Here is a 9,031-nt window from a genome sequence, read left to right on the forward strand (position 1 = left end):
TTTATGTTTGTCTTATATTTGAGGGTACAGACCCTCCTAGCAGAGACAGTTATGGAATGCGTCACTGTACATATAAGTATGGGAAGCAAAAAGCAATGACCTCTGGTGACCTGTTCACTTTAGCCTTTTGATTCAACCCAGAACCACAACCAATGAGATGGAACTACGCATGCTCAGAGTGAATCTCCCTCTTCAGTTAAGCTTCTATAGACATGTCTTCACAGACATGCTCAGAGATTATGTGACTGCAAACCCAGTCCAGGAGGAAGATCAAGATTAAGCATCAAAGATGCTAAAGTCCAAGGTGAGATGGTGAGTACTTCCTTAACTTTAGGGTTCCACTCATTGCTCATGAAAATTAGAATCAAAGGTATCCCCAAGAAAGATCTAGAATGTGTTGCTATGATTGGGTAGTAATCTTTCTTTAAAGAAGTGGAACCTTTTGAAGGCCTTAGCAGAATGAGATTTGTATTTCTGAATCAATCTTCCAGGGTGTGGTTTCATAAGAGTAAGAACTCAATGATATCAAAACCATAGACCACACATGCTTACACACACTTGTAATGCAAGCTACTTGGCAGGTTGAAGCAGGAGATTCACAAGTTCAAGGCCAACTGTGGCAACACAGTAGATTCAAAACTGAAGTATATATTAAAATGAGTTAGGATGTAGCTCATGCTAGATGATTTTCCTAGCACATGTAAGGAGACGGGTTCAATCCCTAGTATAAAAATAATACATTTTAACCTTTTAATCTAGGGAGAATTTTTTTTAGGCTTTGTTTTGTTTTGTGAGAAAGGGTTTCTCTGTGTAACAGCTCTGGCTGTCCTGTAACTCACTTTGTAGACCACTTTGACTTCCAACTCACAGATATCTACATATATCTGCTTGTAGAGTGCTGGGATTATAGGTGTACACCCCCACACCTGACACGGTTTGTTCTCTTTGTTGTTGTTTTGTTTTGTTTTAGTTTGGTTTGGTTTGGTTTTTGTAATTGAAACAATCCTCGCCTGGAAGTTTTCTAACAGTTTTGAGGATTATGTAAACTAAATAGTGAGGACTGTCTCTCTAGGAGTTTAAGAATTCTTCTGTATCAGAAGACAGAATCAGATCACTTCAAAGTAAATTGGACCAAAGGAATTGAAGATCACAGAAATATTTCCTCTTGAAATGACAGCCTGGCATGAGTCATGGCCGTCAGAAACTATGGAGACAGTGGCCTTAAAAGACTGAGGAGACAAAATGGACTCAAGAGAAAGCTTTCCCAGCTGACACAGAAGACAGATGGACAGAGACTTGCTGGCTTTGCATTTTTTAGTCAGTAATCTCCTGGAAACACGTTTCCAAACAGAAACACAATGACAGTGGTCAGCATGAGGAGATAGCTCAGTCAGTAAAGTGACTGCCCGTCAACACGAAGACCTGCGTTCAGTCCCAAGAACCTATGTATAAGGGCACCATAGCTTGCACTTGTGTTTTCACCATCTAGGGCTTAATAGCCAGAAAGCCTAACTATTTCACTAGCTCTAGGCCAGTGGGAAACAGTAACTCAAAATTTAACTCAAAAATTGTCCAATATCAACAGTGTCTGAGGAACAACAAATAGGTTATCCTGTGTCCTCCATATTCACATGTACATTTTGACACACAAATATATGTACACACACACACACACACAAACCAACTCACACATATACAAAAATGAAAACTATGAGACAAATAAAAATCATCCCATTACCCTAAATCAAAGTCTAAAAAGCTTGTTCCTTTGTGTTAGATTCCCTTGAAACCTGAGCTCCCACTGAGGACATTGGTGGGAGTTCATTGTGCATTTCAGTAGATGGCCACCAGTATAGCTGCATAACTAAATAACAAAAGTCACTGGAAATGCTTCTAGGAATAAGTCTCTGGTCCAAGTGATGCAGACCTCCAAGAACATGATGTAAAAGACTGGATGCCAGGGGAAGCAGGGCAGGAAATGTGTATATGTTAGTCTACTTCAGTGTGTCCATCTCAAGCAGGTTAGCCCTACACTGAACACAAGTTCTGAAAATATCAAAATAGGATATTAAATCACAGATGAAGAAGTATGTCAGACCAATGGTTGGCTGTGAGCATCCACCTCTGTACTTGTTAGGTTCTGGCAGAGCCTCTCAGGAGACAGCTATATGAGGCTTCTGTCAGCAAGCACTTCCCAGCATCCACAATAGCATCCTGGTTTGATGACTGTATATGGAATGGATCCCTAGGTGGGGCAGTCTCTAGAAAGCCTTTCCTTCAGTCTCTGTTCCACACTTTGAGTATTTCTTCCTGTGAGTATTTTGATCCCCCTTCTAAGAAGGATCAAAGCATCCACACTTTGGTCTTCCTTCTTCTTGTGTTTCATGTGGTCTGTGAATTTATCTTGGGTATTCCGAGCTTTTGGATTAATATCCACTTATCAGTGAGTGCATATCATGTGTGTTCTTTTGTGACTGGCTTACCTCACTCAGGATATTTTCTAGTTCCATCCATTTGCTGAGGAATTTCATGAACTCATTGTTTTTCATAGCTGAGTAGTACTCCATTGTGTAAATGTATACTATTTTCTGTATTCGTTGGTGGATACTTGCAGCCAACAATTGTACTGAGCACAGGGTCCCCAATGGAGGACTTAGAGAAAGGACTGAAGGATCTCAAGGGTTTTGCAATCCCATCAGAAGAACAATATCAACCAACCAGACCTCCCAGAAACTAAAACACCAACCAAAGAGTACACATGTAGGGACCCATGGCTCCAGCCACATATGTAGCCGAGGATGGCCTTGTTAGACAGCTCTTGGTCCTGTGAAGTCTTGATGCCCCAATGTAGGGGGAATGCCAGGACCAGAAGGTGGGAATAGGTTGGTAGGTGGGAGAACACCCTCATAGAAGCAGGAGGAAGGAGGATGGGATAGGAGGTTTCAGTGAGGGCGGGGAGGAGGACAGGAAAGGGGATAAGATTTGAAATGTAAATAAAGAAAACGTTCCAATTTAAAAAACAAAAACAAAAAACAAAAACAAAACAGAACTCTGTTAGAGAGGTGGGGGAGTGAGTAGCAATTTTCTAAACTAACAGCAGTAGGAAAAACTGATGTTTTTGCTATATACAGCTGTAAACATTCCATGAATAAGCAAACAAAATCTACTTGCCAAAATTCCAACTCTGGTTATTCACTATTGCAATAAATTAAACCTTATAATGTAAATTATATTAGTAAATTGTTCTTTCTAATATTCTAGACACAAAAGTTAGAGTCTACTCAAAGTGGTGAGGAGCCGAAGCTGCCACTGGGTAAGGGAAGCCATAACTATGATGTGAAGCCACTGAAAATGTCTTTGCTTAAACAGAGATATATTTCTCTTACTCTGATACTTAAAACTGTTAATTCTGTATTTCAGATTTTTGGTTTATACCCAGTAAATGAGGTATTTCATCTTAAAATATGAAAACTTTACAATGTTTAAGTCTTATAATAAAAAAAAAAGCAAGTTTGTAAGTTGTTTTCAATTCATTATCATTTCTAGATCCCATGTTTTTCTGAAACTCACTTTTCAAACATCTGAGTCAGGTGGAATGACATTTCTGTCATGATCATTATGCTAGCTCCTTAAAACACATGTGTGCATGTGGCACACAAATAAAATATAATGATAACATTAACAGCATGAATGACCCTACATTGAAGAAATTAAATTCCTGCTAAAAGGTCATTCCCAGGCCAGACGGCATCACTTGATAATTCTACTAAACATTTAAAAGATTAAAAAAAATGGCACTATTTTGTGAGAAATAGAATGTTATTGGTTTTGTTTGTTTGTTTGTTTTTTTAAGGCTGTTAATATAACCAGGAAAAAATATAATTAAACAGCAGAAAGAAAAAGAGAAGTTACAAATTAATTCCATTCATGAATTTAGACATAGAAACTCTCATCTAACTAACTGTAAATCAAATCCAGAAACGCAAAACAAAGTAGTTATAAAAAACGACCAAGTAGGATGTACTCAGTGTATAAGTCAACACTCAAGAACCTGGCTGCAAGTTGACTTTATCAGTTAACTAAATGGAAGTTTAAATAGTGCTGCCCATTGGTGTGAAGAAGTCACTTGATAAAATCTAGTTAATATCTATGGTAATAATCCTTAATACAACTAAGAGTAAAAAGGTCCATCATCAGTGGAAGCAACAAAAAAGCACGCACAAACCTCCAAATAGCATCAAGTATAATACTTGATGGTTAAAGACTTAATGCTTCTCTCTCAATTTAATTTTTTTTTTACTTTTTATAAGGTATTTTCCTCATTTACATTTCCAATGCTATCCTAAAAGTCCCCCATACCCCCCCCACTCCGCTACCCACCCACTCCCACTTTTTGGCCCTGGCGTTCCCCTGTACTGGGGCATATAAAGTTTGTGTGTCCAGTGGGCCTCTCTTTCCAGTGATGGCCGACTAGGCCATCTTTTGATACATATGCAGCTAAAGTCAAGAGCTCTGGGGTACTAGTTAGTTCATAATGTTGTTCCACCTATAGGGTTGCAGATCCCTTAAGCTCCTTGGGTACTTTCTCTAGCTCCTCCATTGGGGGCCCTGTGATCCATCCAATAGCTGACTGTGAGCATCCACTTCTGTGTTTGCTAGGCCCCAGCATAGTCTCACAAGAGACAGCTATATCAGGGTTCTTTCAGCAAAATCTTGCTAGTGTATGCAATGGTGTCAGCGTTTGGAAGCTGTCAAATTAATTTTTTAAGTGAGTTTTGCCAAACATTGAGGCTCCATATGTAGTATTAAATATTTTATATCTCTGTCCAGTGTTTTTACCCCACCTTTAGTTACTGAGTTTCTAGATAAAAAACACATATAGAAAAAAAAAACCACATATAGCTTTTAGACTTTTAACAATCCTTAATCGGTAAAATAGCTGGGCAGCTTTCTACTCTCCAAGCTGTTTCTACTTCCCTATTGATAGCTCAAGTTATTACTTAACAATTTATTATGTTCTATCTGGGATGCTCTTAACTCTAATTGGGCTGCTCTCAGGACCACACTCTTTTGACCCTTAACCCATGGTGGCTCTTCCTTCCTTCTCTCCTGAGCATTATCTTCTTCATGGTCCTCCTCTCCTGCAAGCCCAGAAAACCTAAACCCCATCTATATCTCTATAGACCAGCTATTGGCTATTGACATCTTTATTTACCAATCAAAATTAACTTGGAGGCTGGGTCTCAGGGACTATACGCAGACTCCAAGTCTTGGGTGCCCACATTTAACATTACAGTAAACAAGAAAATACAAAATCTCAACACATAGGTTAAAAAGTAAGCACAAATATTAGTCAAAACATTATCAGAATGTCTGGAAGTCAGAACAATGTGAATAGAATCTATATTGGGAAAAATAATGAAACTTATTTTTTGTAAAAGGCCTGATTTTCTACAAAGAAATTTGCCAAAAATATAATATATACAATAACCCAAAGAATTAATAAAAATATTTAGAAAGGGCAAATGATAGAACAACATGAAACAACAACAACAAATGTCACTCGTCATCTAAAAAACAGTTCAACAAAAATGGTGTTTCAGTAAATAAACAAAAACATTCAGAAACAGATTTAAAACTGATATTATTTATTATTACACTGAAAATAAAATATCAGTTATAAATCTAGCAAACACACACAAAATATGCATTCCTAAAAATACAAATGATGAAGAAAACAAAAACATCCATGTTTTATGATGTTCATGGACTAGAAGATTTTGATAAGTCAAGATGTCAAGTATCCTTAAAATGTATCTATAGATTGAATGCAATGCCTATGAAATTGCAAATTGTTTCATATAGATCTAACATGAAAATATGGTAACTGCGGCTCTACATGAAAGAGCATAGTGTGTAGCCATAGAAATAAAGGCCATTATTGATAAGATACATGGATCAATTCATCAGAAAGGAGAATGTAGAAGCAGAATTTCACAAATATGCTGAGCTGATTTTTGTCAGGGGTTCCAGTTAAACTCAAAGTAGGAAGAAAGAGAACTGCCAACAAATGGCAATGCCTCACACACCATTAAAATTAACTCCACATAGAACACACACATATAACACATGATTCTGAAGCTTTATCATTGCCCCCATGGGTGCACACATGTGTGTGTGTGTGATTGTGTGTATGCATGCATGTGTGTTTATGTGTGCATGAGTGCACAAGCATGCACATATGAGTGTGTGTGCCTGCACGTGTCACAGAGTGCTTGTGCATATTGAAGGACTTGGAGGAGTCAGTGGTTTTTATCATGTGGATTATGAAAATTGAAGTCAGGTATAGCAGCCAATATCTTTACAAATTAAGCTGTCTTTCTGGTCCATTACTTTAATATTAAAAAAAAATAGTATAAGAGAATCTCTTCAGGATCAATGTTAATTTTTTTGTTAAAAAAAAGCATGATTCATACATGGGACAGTTGATGAGTTTCATTAAAAATGAAAATCTTTGCCTTAATTGAAAAGAAAAACTATGTGGAAAGTTTTGCATGCCACATATTTGGCAAAGTGTTATATCTATAATTTGTTAAGAATGGTCAGAATTCAACAATTAAAACAAGTCTGAACAGGACTGAGATAGATGCATATGAAGGAATTTCAATAAGAAGGGTATACAACTGATAAGCAAATGCATGGGAGCACCCACTCTGTCTCATCATCCTTTAGATAAATGTATGTTAAACAAAAATGGCATATTGTCATTGACATCTGTCAATAGGACCAATTAAAAAGTACATATGAGTAGTAGCAAGTGTTGGTGAAGACACAGAGAGACTTAGTCATTCACACACAGCAAGAGACCGTAAAATGGTCTGGACACTAGGAGAAATGTTTACAAATATAAATATGACTTTTCAAATGTCTAGCATTTGAATTTGTTCTTTTGATCACAAGAAAAATTGAAACCCATAGTCATATAACACTTGTTTGTAAGCATTAATAATGTTGGTGACTAAGCTGATGAAGGCACTTGCTGCCAAGACTGTCAACCTGGCTTTTATCCCCAGAACTACATGGCAGAGAAAGCAAACTAACTCTGACAGGTTGTCCTCTGACCAGCATATAGATAGTGGTACATTGACAGCCTCCCCCTCACCCCCCCCCCACACACACAGAGAAACAGAGAGACAGAGACAGACAGAGATATACTCAATAAATTAATTAATATAATTATAAAATGTTAAAAGAAGCATTTTTTTCTTTTTTTGTATAGGAACCAATTTGCAAAGGAGCTAAATAGCTTTCTCAGGGTGAATGGTCCAGCTAACAGATGTACAGCTGTATGGTGTAATATTTATTTATTTATTATGAATAATTGGGTTGTTTTACTTTGAATTATTAAATGACAGTTTTGTGAATTCTTAGGTCCAGACATTTGTAAACTGTGGGCTTGCTGTTCTGTTGAGTACATATACACATGAATTAAATCTGTGTCATGTGCTAACTCTGGTAGAACATTGTTAGAAACCAAAAACTAGCTGAAGCCTTTAAATTCTCTCCAGAAGTGTACTGAGAACTCAGTCCTTCCATAGTTTTATGGATACATGTTATCATACATAATTTTTTTGCTATAGCCATTCTGCTGCTAACTCATTAAGACTAGACTTTTATTTCTTTAATGATTAATGTTGTAGAACAGTTTTAAAATGTCTAGTCAGATTCTTTTCCAATATTTAATCAATGAAGCTATTTATCATATTATTATTGCTATATAAAATGTCTTACTATATTGAAGATATACTTTCCTTATCAGAGACATGATTTCCCAGAAGATAGAATTGTATGCATTCATAAGCATAACTTTAAGTTTTTATAAATGTGCTAACTAAGGTAGAAATCAAAGTTCATTAATATTTTCCTATTACAGGCTCCATTTGTACTGAAAAGTAGAAATATGTATTGCCTAAAAAAAAAAAATAGTTATTTGCACCAGATTTTATGGGGGCAGCTTTGGGCAAGTTTTAGTTTCAGTGCTGTTCTGATTTCTGAATTGATATCAATACCACAAAATCAAGGACATTCAAAACTGTAACTATGCAGGGACTTACTTGCCTTGCGTGTATGAAGGTCTGGGCTCCATGAATAGTACTGCATGAATAAAGAGGAAAGGAGGTCTGCCTTCCAACTTTGATATTTCCTTGTTTTAGTCCAGCATTAAACTCTGTGTACTGAAGCAACAGAGGCGCATATCTCATGAGCCCTTTCTTCCTTAAAAGTTATGAAAGAACACTTCTGGAGCTATCTAAATAGATCTTTCCAAGGTATGATTTATTTACCTGTCCGCACCAGGAGAGCTATCCTTAGAAGACACGCATGCACAAAACACTCTCTTGTCATTAGAGATGATTTTCACACAGGCATTGGAACATATCAATTACATGATGCTGATTATTTTCGTTGTGTTAAAAAGGACTGTATCATTAAGCATATGTGGTGGGTCACTTGGAAAATATTAAGAAATTAAAGGTCACACATGAAAAAGAAACGTGAGAGATATCTTTTTCCCTTGAACACCAAAATAACATTATTTACTTGCTGTGGTGTGCACCTGTGATGTTTAAGGATATTCAGCATGGAGTGTACCAACTGTAGTAAGAAAACCATAAACAGATATAAACTAATAATATTTATATGGGGACTGATAACACAGAGCATAGGAGTATTTTGCTCTTACACTAGTACATATTTTATGCTATATTTAGGTCAGCTCATTACAGACAAAAGAAAAATAGCTATTTATATATATATATATATATATATATATATATATATATATATATATATTTAATACATAATTTTCATAGAAAATTGCCTTATAGTCCAATAAAATTTGCAATGATGGCTTTGATAAATATTTCTCATTATATATACCACCAAGTAAGCTTTTCATGTATCTGATTTTAACAATGGAATACAGTAAAATTTATTGTTTTAATCTTACAATGCTTTATTTTTGCAGATTAGT

Source organism: Mus musculus, chromosome 18 (assembly GCF_000001635.26).
Source record: "Mus musculus strain C57BL/6J chromosome 18, GRCm38.p6 C57BL/6J".
Classification (NCBI taxonomy): Eukaryota; Metazoa; Chordata; class Mammalia; order Rodentia; family Muridae; genus Mus; species Mus musculus.